Source organism: Sorex fumeus, unplaced genomic scaffold (genome assembly GCF_029834395.1).
Source record: "Sorex fumeus unplaced genomic scaffold, SorFum_2.1 ptg000038l, whole genome shotgun sequence".
In the NCBI taxonomy this organism is placed as follows: Eukaryota; Metazoa; Chordata; class Mammalia; order Eulipotyphla; family Soricidae; genus Sorex; species Sorex fumeus.
In genome coordinates, this window is record NW_026606095.1 from 2413180 (window position 1) to 2429508 (window position 16329).

Genomic DNA, 16329 nt, shown 5'->3' on the forward strand with positions numbered 1-16329 from the left:
TTAGATTTTTATGTCATACACAAGATTACTTTCGATACATTATAAGTTAGGGTCCCTGAGGGTTCTCTTCTTGGCTTTTTTCTCTTCTAATATTCTCTTAGTTTCACTTTTTTGCCTTCAGTTTTCTCTTATTTAGATAAGTTTGCCTTTTTGGGGATTTTTTTTGTTTGTTTTAGTGCCACATTCAGAAGTGCTCAGGGTTTACTTCTGATTCTGCACTCAAGGATACCTTCTAGCAGTGCCCAGGAGACCGTATGTGGTGCCAGCAATCAAACCAAGATCGGCCACCTGCAAGGGAAAAGTCTTAATCCCTGTGCTGTCTCTCCCACACACAGATTTTTAAAATATTCTCTTCCATTTGCATAACTCACTACTAAATATATATGCAATAATCAAAAACCTTTCTTTTTAGATTAGATATATTGCCAGGGCTACAAAATTATCCATCAATTCTGGATGTTCAGACACTTCCCCATATCAAATTCTGTGTAAATACACAATTTACATGATTTTGCTTCTACTAATTTTTGATTCTTCCTTTGAAAGCATCTTATCCTTCTCTCTCAGTTCCTTCCAATTCTTGGGCTATATCATCCCCACTGTCTTAAAATATGTCTTCCCACTATACTTCCCCTTATATATTTACTGAGCTGTTTAAGCATGGTATTCATTTCTCTTCATTGCCTCTCTGCCTCTCCTCTATCTCTTTTCTTTCTTTCTTTCTTTCTTTCTTTCTTTCTTTCTTTCTTTCTTTCTTTCTCTTTCTCTTTCTTTCTCTCTCTCTCCCTCTCTCTCTCCCTCTCTCTTCCCTCTCCCTAATCCTCTCCCTCTGTTGGCCACACATTCCAGTTCTCAAGTCTTCCTTCTGGCTCTGTATTAAAGTATCACTCCTGGCAGGGCATCTGGGATGCCAGGGATCAAATCCAAGGTGGTCACCTGCAAGGCAAGCACTCTACCCACTCTACTACTATTCAGACCCTCTTCATTATCCCTTATGATTAGCTTTAGAGGTCAAGTTGGCTAGACTCTAGTACATTTTCTTTCATATACTAATCTGCTTGTGCTTGTGAACATGATTTATAGATGAAATGCAAATCTATGATAAATTCCTCTTAAATTATCGTTATTCTGCATAATCTGTGAGGGCCTGACCCAAACAGATGAAAGGGCTGAAGAGCAGAACTGAGATTACTCAGAAGAAAATAACAAGTCTGTAGATTGCATTATCTGTTGCTTTGACCTCAGAGTATCTAGACTATTCTTCCTGATGACCTGGTTCATGAATTTCATAATTCCATATTTCCCACAATAACATCAATAAGCCCTTATAATAAATATGGCTTTGTATATGCACACAAGCATTCAATGGACACACACCCTTCCAAATGAATATCAAAATGTCCATCGAAATTCACATGTGAAAGAATCATCCTCATAGTAATAGATATAGGAGATATTATCCTCATAGTAATAGATATAGGAGATATAGATATAGGAGATTGTTGTTGGGGGTCGCCTATAGCCCCTGTCTCTGGCGACTCAGAAGTCATGCCCAGAACCCTCCTCTGGCTGGCGCCAAACAATCATGTCATTGACCATCATCCAAATCTCACGTCCTTCTCTTCTGGAAGGGAGTATAACATGACGCTCTCTATAACCATGCTACCAAACCCACACTAGGCTGTTTCACTCGAGGTGCCCTGAAGGGTGGCTGGAGAGACTCCTACCCATCCCAAGGGATCCAGTTCTGGTAGCCAAAAACTTCCACAACTTAGCTGCTGGCACTCTCATGGCCACTCTCCACATGCTCAGGCTGAGCCTCACCCACGAGTGCATCTATTCCTGGACCTTGCAGCTGGGATACTTCAAACCAAATATTCTACCCATACTCCAGGATTACTGCACCACATTTGACAGGGTTCAAAATAGGAGGCAACCAATCTTAGAGGGAAATATACATTTTTACATATATATATATAAACACACAAGGCTTAACCATTAACAACATGTTAGTGATTTCCCTGGGTGAAATAAAACAATCTTCAAACTCTTTCCTCTAAGGATACTTTTTTCTAGCATTCTTAGCAGATTTTCATAACAAACAATACAGAATATATTACTTTTGTTCTGCTTTAGGGCAGGGATTGGGGTTTGGTATGGGAACATCCTCAATATGGTGGTGGGAAGATGTAATGGTGGTGGGATTGGTGTTTGAATGTTAAATGTAATCAAATATTGTTAACTACTTTATAAAATTTAAAAAAATTAAAAAGTATGTTGTTGGGGGCTATGTCATAAGTTAAGTTCATCATAAGGGTAAATTTCTCATGCCTTATAAAAAATATCTGAGATAGATAGCTTGTCCCTTTTACCAAGCAAAGTTACAAAGACAAGATAACTACAAAGAAGAAAAGATAAAATCTACTATCAATGAGACATCAAATCTATCATCATCTTTACCATGGACTTACCATTCCTGAATTGTGAGAAATAAGTGTTTGTTTTACTTAAACTATCCAGTTTAAGGCATTTTGACGTAGCAGTTCAAACAGACACATATATCATCATTCAAACAGAAACTAGGCCACCAGCTATCTTTTCTATTTCCATATGTTTGAGTCACCTGCACTTCTTTTTTGTTCCATTTGGTATGGCAAGAGGACATACTGCTCTGTTCCAGTGCCTCTGCTTCTTTACACTGTAGGTGTTTGTGTGCATCAGGGATGGCAAGGTAGAGACACTAACCTTGTCACGACTCACTAACTTCAGACTGCAGAAACTGAGAATCTCTCCACGGTATCTTCAGTTGAGTACACACAGAAGAAACATAAAGTGACTGATTTTTTTTATGTTGAAACTCAGACTGTTGTTTGTGTTCTTGGTCAGCAGCAGGGACAGGAACCTCTCTTTTAGCATCAGGGATGCACCATCTTCACTGGGTTCTTTACTTCCCTATGAGTTCATTCTATCACATATTCATCCTATGACAAACTCAACATCTTAGCCTGGCAAAACTCTTAATAGATCAAAGGAAGCACTCTCAAAAGAACACATTGCTATGTGTGGAGCTCTAAAGGCAAGGTTTTTCTTGAGATTTGGAAGGGGATGTTTGGGGTCATACATAGCAGTGCTTGGAAATTATTCCTGGAGCAGTGCCCTATGGCCACTGCTCATGGTACTTGGGGGACCATGTTGATCCAGGGAATGAGTTGGGGTCAGTTGCAGACTAAAAAGATACCTCAACTCCTGTACTAAATCTCTACCCATTTTGAAAATATAAGACTGAAGAGCATTTGCTTATTTTTTTCCATTTTCCCACAGTAATGGTCTTTATATGCCAGAAAGTACTAGTTAGCATGGAATTGGAGAAGTCCCCTTATGTGCCTAAATTTATTAAAAAGAAAGTGAAGAAAAAACTTTCAGACACCAAGCAAACATGTTGGGGTCATTGTTGGTTAGGGACCCAGGCAGAAGTTAGGGGAAATTTAATAGCTAAAGGAATCCACTGTTCCTGAAAGTTTGGGGAAACAAGAATGTGGCAAACAGAGGTCTTAGCTTCTCAGAATTCTGGAGGGGGAAGTTCCAACAGTAGCACTCTGGAGAGGAAGCTTTGGACTTGTATAGGGTGAGCGTATGGCTTTATATTGCAGCCATCATGGAAATTTTTTCCAATTGAATTTAAGTGAACATGTTGTATATTCTAGACAGTTGGTAGTAGAATAACTGGCATCCTGGAATATCTGAACACAAAATAATTTTTTCCTTCATACTTTCTTGTCTCTGTGTTGCTTCCTTCACCAAGTCTCAGCTTGATCTGTTGCTGGCTCAAGTAAGAAGGAAATGTTACTTCTATTTCTGGAATGCTTCACTGGGGATCACATATGAATGCTGTTAAAGTGAGTTCAGTGCACTGATAAATCGTCTTATGAGGCAGGTTGACAATATGACTCATTAACTATGGAACTATGGAATACACTAGCACCGTGGACCTCTATGAAGCCACTGTTGGGAGGATGCGGTCACTGCCGCAAACCTCGGACAATGACAATAATCACAAAACCTTGGTAGGACCCATGGTAGAAGCAGAATTGGACAGGGAAGAGGTATTTTAAAAGTATATGTCTTTGGTTACAAGGGAAAAGTCATTTCCATTTTCAGTTCACTTTAGTATTTTTCCCCAGGATGTTAATAGTGACATAAGTAATTTGTTGTTCATACGTGAACAATGAATGTTATTTTTCCATTATCCTTGGTGTGAAATTGTTGTAGATAGTATGTGGAAATACAGTGTAAGGCGAGAATTCAATAACATGTTCTACTTAGTCCTTTCATGGGGCTGGAGTGATAGCACAGTGGTAGGGCATTTGCCTTGCATGCAGCCAGCCTGGCTGAGCCGGGTTCTATTCTCCGCTCCTCTTGGAGAGCCCAGCAAGCTACCAAGAGTATTTTGCCCACATGGCAAAGCCTGACAAGCTACCCATGACATATTCGATATGCCAAACACAGTAACAACAAGTCTCACAATGGAGACATTACTGGGTCCGCTCAGCAAAATCTATGAACAAAGGGAGGACAGTGCGGCAGCGCTACAGTTCCTTTCATGACCTGCCTATAAGTTCTGGGGTACAAGTTGAACTACACTTGTGAAGTAGGTTTGCTTAGACAGGCTCTTGGCTTCCCCTTTAGGGGAAGTCTTATCCTTGGCTGATCATGCTTTTATCATCGGTCTTGAGATACTCATTTAGTCTCATTGCACCAATGGATGCATTTCTAGGATCAATTTCATTAGTGTTATAATCAACTTTAAATTCTCAACAGACAACGCATTCTGCACTTAGTGAGTGTATCTTCATTCTGGATGACTCTCACCACTGGTAGGCTGGGGAGGGTGGACTTTGTAGTGTTCTCATACTTACGTAAAACTGTACCCCAAATTTCCTCACCCTTCTTCAACCATACATTAGAACCTCTTCTTGAGTTTCTTCTTGAACTTCCATAAAGTCCTATCCTTCTCCCTACCTTTGTGCCCATTGTATTCCATTCTCCTAAGATCAAAGCATAGTTGAGGTTCTAATATGGCATTGATAGCCCTATTCCTTCCCAAAATCTTAGAAGTAAATTCATCATACCCTTTATAAAACTAGCCTTAGAAACCCTTGGTCTCTTTCTACAACTAAACTCACTGTCTTTCTGGTCACTGGTTGCGTAAATTAACTCAAACTGCTAGTATAATATACCACAGATTAGGAGAATTAAACAGTAGACATTTATTTTATCCCAGTCCTGAGATTTGCAATCCTAAATTCACAGTGTTTGCAGATTTAAGTTCTCTTGAGACTTCCCTTAAGCTGATAGGTGATCCAGTGACCTTCTCCATGTCCTCACATGACCACGGCTTTGTTCTCACACATGCCTGATGTTTCTTCCTCTTCCTTGACACCAGTCAAATTTGACTGAAGTCCTGCATCATTAACCTTAACTGCTCCTTAAAAGTCCTGCCTCCAAATATTGCCACCCTTAGGACCAGCGTACCAGCCTATGAGTTCAGTGAGGACACAGTTCATTTCCTAGCATTCATATTTCTGCATGCTCAGGACCTTTGTTATGTTGTACTTTTTTTGTGCCTTTTTTTTTTTGACCCCTTCTTGGTTTGACAAGCTCTTATCTACATTCAGCTTAAATGTCGTCTCATAAACTGTGGGGGATCTTTCTAAAGAGTCTCCAGTAGTTACTGCACCATATTTTGTTGTAGGGACTCCCCCATGTGTAGTGGGGAGGAGAGATAGGGTAGCCACAAAATGGGTAGTTTCCTCCTTTATCCCCCTCAGTAACCCAGAGAAGTGGTTTTCAAGCCACACCCAGGTTCCACTCCCTGGCATGGGAAATGATCCCTGTCATCCTATTTCTCAGGGAATCATGGAACTCAGCTTTGGAACACAGAACAAGGAATTGCTCTTTTACAGGAAAGGAAAGTCATTTTACTAAGACTTTCTGGGAATACCACCTTCCATAATGAGTCAAATGGTGGAGTAAAACTGATTTGTTATAGATAACAAGGGAGGAGAGAAAGAAAGAGAGAGAGAGAGAGAGAGAGAGATATGATAATGATGATGATGATGATGATGATGATGATAATGACAATGATGATGATGATGATGATGTTCAAGCGAGAAGGCAATCAACTCCAGGGAAGAGCTGAGTATATATCTCAGGTATCTCAGGTCTAGATGCAGGACACCTACCAGAGTGAGGTAGAATTCCACTTACCTTTGGCAGAGTTACTTTTATAAATTTTCTTCCAAACTTCTTCCATATGTCTTTCTGTTTGCCTGAGCAATAATACAGTGTGGAGGGTATTTGCTTTGCATGCAAATAACCCAGGATCAATCCCTGGTACCCCAATTGGTCTCTCAATCACAACCAGGAGTGATTCCTGCGAACAGAATCAGAAGTAGACCCTGAGCACCGCTGGATGTGGCCCAAAAAGCCAACCTCCAGAAATAAGGGGATCCAGGTTTCCATGGGCCAGGATTAATGCCAGTTGGTCCTATCAGACACAGTTCCCGTATCCATAAAGTGGGTCCAGCCATAATGCATTTTGCAACTTTAGGGAAATGACAGAATACTTCTTTAAATCCTATTCTGGTTTTATTTCTTTCAGAGGAGTCATTGCCAGCACTGCCAACCATAACACACACACACACACACACACACACACACAAACACACACTTTCCTGCTTCAACTTCACCTGTTTATCACAGCACCTGATACCTCCTTCTATACATTGTACATATGATGGCTTGTTGCTAATTACTACCATTTCCTACCAGAGGAAACACTATGTTTGAGCAGAGGCTGTGTTTGTTGTGTCCACTTCTGCTCTTTTTTGTGGTTCATTCTGTTTCCCAGAGGCACATAGTAGATGCATAATAAACACTAATTAAGTGAATAACACAAAATGCTTTCTCTGTTCAACTAGTAAATCAATCTATAATGAGGTGAACCAGACAACATTTCAAACTGAAAAAAACAAACACATAATTAGTAACTAAAAAGATTTTCCTCTAATCAAGTGAGCAGATTATAGCTGGGAGCCAAGTGGTAGGTCTTTAGGAAGTTAAAACACTAGCACAACTATTGTTAGAGCTTCTTTCTTTTGTATTTGTTTTGTCTTTTGGGTCACACCCAGCAGTGTCCAGGGTTTACTCCTAACTCTGTGTTCAGGAACCAGTCTTGGTGGTGGTCAAAAAAACAGGGACAGTGTCCAGGGAGGCTGGTCTAAGGCACACACCTTACCCACTGGACTATTTCCCCAGCCTGTGTACAACATAGTCTTATAGCACATTTTATATTGGGGAAAAAAAACTAGAAATTTTCTATCTGTTTTTCTCCCTTGATGTTTTAAATTGCACTGGCATAACTTCTGAAAAATTCTCCAACCTACTTAGTTCTAATTAATGTATATTTAACCAGAAAATTTGTGTTCTATGTTCATTTTATGTCATTTACACTAAAAAAATGTAGCTTGAAAGATGCTGCTTTATACAGTGAGGTAACACTGAGCATTCTATAGGAAAAATTTAAGAATAAAGGAGGAAATGCAAGAACAATGCCCCTCTGTAAGCCATACTAACTAAACCATACATGTCTATAACCTCATATAAAGAACTTTGTTGATATATTCATTTCTAGTTTCCTTTCATATGGGCTATAATAAACCTGGATGAAATCATTGAATTTTCAATTTGCTGTACTTATTCTAAAATGTTCTTTTCTATCAATTTTGAAATTTAGTGCTTTTTGTTTGTTTTCAGCCACACCTAGCAATGTTCCGGGTTTACTCCTGTTAGGTCTTGTGTGACCATACGGGTGTCAGGGATCGAACCTGTGACAGACAGGTGCCCCACACACTGCACTATAACTCCAGCCTCATTGAGTGTCTTTCAAAACAAATGGTAATTGTTTACACCATTAAAGGTGCAGTGCCAGTGTCAAATTCCCCATTCTCATCAAAGGTGTGTGGAATCAGATATAAATGTGATTTTTAAGTGAAATACTACGCTATAATTTTTAATAATATATTTAGGAATGAGAAAATCATCCCATTGTGCTTATAAATCAATTGTATTTCTTTTACTTTCATATAATTTCTCCTTTCCTGAGTTTATATTTTCTTATTCATCTTTTACTTACTGTTTCCAAAAGCATACTGAACCTATAATAAAGTATATCATTATCAAGCTAAATATATGCATGCATATTTGACCCAGAATTCACACAGGAATTGAACTCATAAACTTGCCTTAGTACACAAAAATATGGATAAAAGGCTGTTCACTACACTGTTGTTGCAGTAGACGTGGATGGAAGCCATTTAACTGTCCATGTGATTGGCTATATAAATGTTATCACAACTATATACATAATACTGAACAGTTGGAAAGGTCATTACAGTCAATATTGATTCAAAATCAATAAATCAAAACAAAATTTAATAAAAACCTTAAATAGAAAATTTCTATGCACACAACCAAAAAATTTACAAATTATTGAATACCCATTAAAGAAACGTTTAGCTGTGATTAAAAGAAATGGGTTTGTTTGTTTTTAAGGAAGTGGACAAGAATTGACGTTCAACTTTAAAAGCAAGTTCTCCATACTCGTGGTTTAAAAAGTTATTGGTCATGAAGTTATATGATTTTCTATGTGGAGAGATCTGGAGAGTATCATGCTGAGTGAAGTTAAAAGGTGAGAGACAGATACATAATATTTTCTCTCATCTGTGAGATATAAAGAAATATAGTAAGAGAGCAACATAATATAAAAATTGGTCTATAGAACTAGGTTTACCAAGATGAGGGATGAGGTGGGTATAGATGTGGGGGAATTCTTTGGTGGAAGGTTTGATATTGAAACAACACTGTATGCATGAAACATCAATATGGGTAGGTATATTAATGGAGGGAAGGTCATAATAGTAGTTTTGGAACACTAAATGCTTGAAACAACTGTATAATGAAAAACTTTGTAAATTACAGTCTTTCAATAAAAGTTAACTTGAAAAATAAAAGTAAAAAAATTTTTAGAAAAGGCTTTCATATAAAATCAACTTTCAAACTATCTGAGAAAAATACATGAAAGTAAGTAAAATGTTTTATCTTAAGGTTCACTCCATGGCTTGGTGGCCAGCCGTACACTCTAGGGGTAAAGGCAGCCCAGATAGAGAAGGGAGCACCAAATAAAGGGTGTTGGGAAGTTCTTTACTGGAAATTAGTCCAGGATGGGAGATGCATGCTGAAAGTAGACTATAGACCGAACATGATTGCTACCTAATGTCTCTTTTGCAAACCCAGCACCCTAAAGGAGAGAGACAACAAAAGGGAGTGCCCTGCCACAGAGGTAGGGTGGGATGGGGGGATGGGGGGGAGGTGGGAGGGATACTGGGATTGGTGGGGGTGGAGAATGGGCACTGGTGGAGGGATGGGTACTCGATCATTGTATGACTGAAACCCAAGCACAAAAATTTGTAAGTCTACAAATGTACCTCATGGTGTTTCACTAATAAAAAATAAAAAAGCACTATCAATAACAGTATTGTATATCACTATACCTATACATTTTAATGATTATTAATAGTTTAGGACCATGCTTTTCTATTAATTTTGTTTTATTTCCAGTGCAGACTTTTTGCATGTCAATTTTAAACAATTTTTTCTCATTCTCCTACTTTTCTGCAAATACTCCACATTGCCAGTAGCTGTTCAGAGATTCGTATGTTACTTACTTTCTTGAAAATGTCTGTTTATCTATAAATTCTTCTGGAATCAATTTTGATCCATCAGGAAGCTTTATTTATTGCATCAGCCCTTTCCCTGGTCACACATTAAAGCTATCTGTGAAGGGAGAGGGCATTTCTAATAGAGATTGTCCCTCTAAACACATTAGTAAGCTCTTAAAGATCTAGAGAATTAAAAAATGAATTCTAACTACTTTAAAACATCTTCACACAAATCAGTGGCTTACTGTGCAAAAACTGAGTGGATAGAAACTGTACACCTTGAAATATTTGCCAGACTTGAAGGGATTTTCACTAGTTAGATATTCTTAAAGTATTTTCCATCCAGAGCTGGAACAACAGTCCAGCGGGTAAAGCTCTTACCTTGCACACGCCCCACCTGGATTCAATCCCCAGCACCCAGATTGACCCCTAAGCCTCACCAGTAGTGAACCCTAAGCATAGAGCCAGGATAAGCCCTGAGCATCATCAGGCATGACCAAAACCAAAACCACATAAGAAACTATTTGTCACTCAAAACAATTGCTTTTTAATAGTCTCTGTTTCTTCATCCCAGGGATGCATCCTCAGAAAGCTTTATTACATGCCAGACACACTCATCACACCCAGAAACCTGTGCACACGCCACCGCACATGCTGATTTTTGAGAACTTCACTTTACCAGCATACAACGCAAATGCCTTCTCAATTGTGAACATGCCAGGAAAAATGAAGGGAGCCCAGGGTGTAAAGAAGTGTTTGTTTTCTTTTACTAGAAATTATGGCGATGAATATATTTGAGCCACATTTTGAATCTCATAAAATTTTTAGGGACAAATTGATACAGGTTCAAATTTAACTATTTTTAAGATCTTAAAGACAAGCTCTTTTTTCCCCCTTTTTTCACTTCCAAAAATTAAAGAAGAGAAAAAGTGAAACTTGAATTACCAACCTATAATTTTTGAGTGGCGCATGGTTTTGTTTTGTGACCACAAAGCTGATGGTTGGTCCTTGAGTTCTTTACGTAAAATTGACATGCAAAACTCCTGATACTATGATATCAAAGTCTCTTTTTAAATTTGTATTATAGTTTTGGTTAGAGGACTACATTAATGCCAAAGTATATGGTATTGATGTGCGAAGTTACTACATTCCACCACCCCAAAATGCCCACATCCTCATCTATTACACCTATGTCACCTTCAATCCTGATATTATTCCTTCCCACTGCTGCCCCCTGCATTTGACAGTCAGTATAGAAATACAAGATTAAGAGTTTGTCATTGTTTGATAATTTTCTTTCCTCTTTTTTTATTCACTATATTCCACAAATGAATGAGATTATCTACTATTGTTCCTTCTCCCTTCCGGTTTCTTAGCGTCTAGTTCCATCCAAGTTGCAGCAAATTAAATAAATTCATGTTTTCTTAGTGTTCCATCATGTATATGTATAACTTCTCTATTCATTCACTCTTTTTTAGACATATAGGTCATTTCAATACCTGGCTATCGTATTGAAAGCTGCAATGAACCTAAAGTATGAAAGTACCGTTTTTATCTATTTTTTTTTTGTTTTGGGAGTAAATACAAATAAGCTAGACCTGCTAACACTAGTTGTTTTCAGTATTTGGGGTATATGCATTTACACTGACATGAAATTATAAGTCATTGTTTTGATGTGAATTTCCCTGACAGCAAGTGATGATATACCATTTTTGTATGCCCATTTGGGAGAAGTGTGTTTGTCTCCTCTCCCCATTTTTGGATGGAATTATTTACTTTGTTGTTGTTGTTGCTCAGGTGGTGTGTGCAAATATGTTCTCTGGTTCAGCATGGTATATTTATTGTATCCTGGGTTTCTTTGCCATGCAAAAAGTTTTTAAATTTGATGTAATTCCAGATGTTTGTTTTTGTTTTATTTACTGTCTCTCTGGGTCAAGTCATTGAAGACACCCCTAAGATCTACATCCTGCAGAGTTTTCCTATGTTTTCCTCAATATATTTCATATATTCTGGTCTTATCTCAAGGTCATTAATCCCCATTAAGTCAATATTTGTGAATGATGTGACATATGGCTTCAGTTCCATTATTTCTCATATGGCTGTCTAGTTTTCCTAACACTATTTCTTGAAAAGTCCCACTCCACTCCATGTACCCGGCTTTGTTTGGATGGTTAACTGTTTATAAAGTTGAAGGTTTCATCCCAAAAAACAATCCAAAAGGTCAAGCAAACCAAGAGCTGGTTCTTTGAGAAAATAAACAAGATTGGTAAACCACTAGCAAGACTCACAAAGAAAGAGAGAGAGAGAGAATCCTAATAAACTGAATCAGAAATGAAAAAGAGAACATCAGTGTAGGATAACACTGTTTTGTCTTTCCTCAGGTAGCTTAGGTTTATGGGTCGCACCCATCCCAATGCTCCCGAGTCACTCCCATTCTTTTGTTTATTTGTAACTACTTTTCTATGCTCTCTTCCCCAAACAGTTAATCAGCTTATTCCCCTAATCAGTTTCTGTTAATTTGTAAGGTCAGATCTCTCTAGGACACCGAACTTATATTGTAAATTATTATTATATTGTAAAGAGCCGTCGGAGCCACCACTTGGCAGCCCAGGTTCTGGGGGTCCCAGACAGTCCCCCACGCTGGGGCATCCCGGGCCCTGGGGAAGACAGCAGAGGAAACGAGGGCCAAGCTGGTGGATTTATCAGATGCCCTTTATTCCATTCTCATCCCTGTTCACTCCTGTCTCTCTCTCCTCTCCAGAGCCTGATCTGGAACCCCTTTCTCCTGGCTCTGGCTCTGGATCTCGATGCCAATCTTCTCCCTCTCGCTCACTCTTACAGTCTAGTTAAATCCCCAAACCAAGAGGGGCTGGGCTTACACCTAGGTGTGGTCACAATCAATAGGGTTAAAGTTCTTCCCCTCAGGGGATGCTGCTTCTAGGACAAAGGCACATCTGCAGACCAATGGAACAGGATGGTATATCCCTACACACAACCCCATTATGTCTAGTGTTCCACAGGGACCTTTGTACATTTGGGAGTTTGATTTGATCAGGTCTAGATGGTGGCACCATGTTTCAAGTTTGCTAGTAGCTTTAGCCAGTAGACTACAGGGAACACAAAATTGGAGGGATTGGTTTAAGAGGAGGCTGGGGTCTTCATCCCAGCTTGTGACAGAGTGCACACCCAGAGCCTGACAAGAAGTCAAGTCTAACTGGCCATAACTGGGCAACAAAACAGCAGGATGACCCCTTTGCTGACTGGTGCTATTTTGTGAAGTCCTCAAGATGCTTTCTGTCTGTCATGATGTGACTTGTTAACTAAGGATCAGATGCGAAGTGGCAGGTTCCTGCTCTGTTTGTCAGGTAGGAATTAACTCTTTTGATCATTTTCTCTCTCTATCCCTGGCTTGTGCAGTTATTTACTTGTCGTGGCTGAGTGTCTCCTGGAGTATTGCCCTCTGGGTCTGCTATAATGGAGAGTGAAATACAATTTGACTCACAGATTCACAAGGTTGAGAGAGAAAACTAAAATGGCACCCATCTGTGATTCAGACTCCTGTTCATATCCTATAGGTTCTTGCCTCTTACTCCAGTTTTATAATTATAGGGTCACAGGATTGAGGTACCTGATATTTGGTACAACCCCGTTCATGTTTCCTAGGGTCTATTTCTGCACTGTAGAGATCTATTCTGGAGTAAAGCTTGTTGTCCTTAACAGTGAATTATTTCTTAGTGAGGATGTCTCTATGTATCTAATACGTTTGAGTACTTGTCTTTTGTGCCTTGTTGTTTAAGGTTCCATGTTATTGAAACTTATTCTGGTGATTTATATATTCCCATATAGATTAATCCAAGTATAAATCTGAAGTGATTCATCACTTGATCACTTGATATCCCGTTACTCATTGATTTGCTCGAGTGGGCGCCAATAACATCTCCATTCATCCCTATTGCGTGTTAGCATAGCCTAATAGCATCTGCTCACTCTAGGAACACAAAGAGCCTCAAACCAATCATTCAGGGTCTTGACAAAGAAGTCTGACCATCTCGTAGGTGGGCAGCCACGCAATCTTTTGACATCCCATGGAATCCAGTCGGTGATGGCTGTAGTCCAGCGGTCGTCTCTAAATCTCATTACGTGTCTAGCCCATCTGATTTTTGATGCCTTGGCAAATGAGACAGCATCCCTGATTCTTGATCACCGATGGAGGTCAGAACGCCAGATTCCTTCTTTCATTTGAGTGAAGCGTGATACTCCAAGCATAGCTCTTTCGATTCCTCTTTGAGAGTCCCGAATAGCGTTTTCATCCTGTTTTCATAGGGCCCACGTCTGTGAGGCATATGTTAATGCAGAAAAAACAGTGGAATCGAAGAGATATGCTTGGAGCTGGAGTTCCTTGTCCTCTTAGTTATTTCTTCAACACTCTTGAAGGCCTTCCAAGCCGCTCTCTTCCTCCTACACAACTCAGGTACCAGGTATTTGTGATTCATGGAGGAGGGTAAACCCCTGCTCTTACTATTAGACCCTTTGGCCTAGCTCCTCCACCCCCATTAGTTTTCTTTAAACTCAACAGGCACATTCTTAGGTCTCACACTCTAACTTACTATTATTTCTGCTTGGGATATCAAGCTGTTCTCGGATCTTGATCAAAGGTTACCTTCTCATTAACACTTAAACCCACCATTCCGTTCTTTACAAACAGTAATAGAAGCCCTACTACCTGTTCTCTCCCTTATTGCTTGCTGTCTGAACTACCTAAATAATTTTTTTAATTTATTTAAGTCTTCCTAAATAAAATAATTCTGCTACTCCTTCAACTTTGGTTCACATACTTTGAGATAGGTTTTAAGACTAACTATACACTTTGCAACTGTGTCCTAATGAGATGTAATTGCCATTGGATCTCTGGAGTAAACTAGCAGGTTCCCACGGAAGTCACCTGATGCAGTCTAGGGGCTGGAGTGATAGCACAGCGGGTAGGGCATTTGCCTTGCATGCGGCAGACCTGGGTTTGATTCCCAGCATCCCATATGATCCCCCGAGCACCGCCAGGAGTAATTCCTGAGTGCATGAGCCAGAAGTTACCCCTGTGCATTGCTGGGTGTGACCCAAAATGGAAAAAAAAGAAGTGTCATTTGAAATGTAGTCTAGTTCTTAGTATTTCATGTGACTATAGACAATTTAAAACTGAAACCTATATGGCCCACCTCCCTCACCTGCCATTATGTTGAAATACCCACCAGTCCTGCTCTACCAACTCTGAACTCTATCTCCCAGGAGATTCATGCCAAGCAGCTAAAATTTATGGAAACACCCAACCCTGCAGCTGAAATTTCCGGGGGACCCTAAGAAGGTTGGCAGGCTGACTACCCGCCCTGCAGAAGCCCACCAGGGCTGCACCCACACCCAAACACTGACGCTACCTCAATGGCTCAGTTCCACCACTTCAGGAATATTCTCTGCATAGATGTCAATCTGCAAATAATCTCGGTACCCTAGTGCCAATGCTGAGAACCCTGGGGTCTTCTCCAAGTGCGGGTGGGCAGCCTCCTGGAAGCCACTCTCACAGTCACCACCAGGTCAGACTGGCCCAGACCATAGATCCTGAAGAAATTTCAGTAGGAGCACACAAAATTTTTAGATAGGAAAATAAAACAGAAACCAACTAACAAAAACAATAATCAACAAACAAAAACAATAGCACAGGTGGCTCAGCTAACAACAAACAGACTAACAAACTCTTAGACAAAGACTTAATAACCCCATGGTCATATATTACAATTTTCATATAAAAATATCCATTTGTTTTTATTCTTACTTTAATAGTGGATATACTTATTAAATATATTGGGTTTTAATACTGGATTTTAATATTGGAGCTTTGTTATCTAATAAATTTCAATTCTAGAATTGTATCAACAGTTATGGCTTTTGTCTTTATTAAAATAATTTTTTTTTAAAAAAACCCTGAAATTTATGATACCTTCCTCATTTTTCTTTCTGTTCAGTCACTTATTACAAGTGGAAAAAGGAGAAGATACGATGACATGTTCTAACACAAGGAATAGTGGCATTAAAGGAGCTCCCATGTCAATCCAGAGGGGCTCAGAATAATTATTAAGAAGTCTAAGATTGACTGCAAGCAAGATTCCTGGCATATGATGCGACTGTTAACACATGAGTTGGGTAGAAATAAATTCCATCAGATAGTCTATGCTAGAAATAAATTCCATCAGATAGTCTATGCTGGGCTGGCTGGAGCAATAGCACAGTGGTAGGGCGTTTGCCTTGCACGCAGCCAACATGGCCGACCCGAGTTCGATTCCTCCGCCCCTCTTGGAGAGCCCGGCAAGCTACCGAGAGTATCTCGCCAGCACAGCAAAGCCTGGCAAGCTCCCCGTGATGTATTCGATATGCCAAACACAGTAACAAGTGTCACAATGGAGACGTTACTGGGCCCGCTCGAGCAAATCGATGAACAACGGGAGGACCATGAGTCTATGCTGCATAGGACCTAGGAAAGGGAATGTCCAAGGTGACATAATTG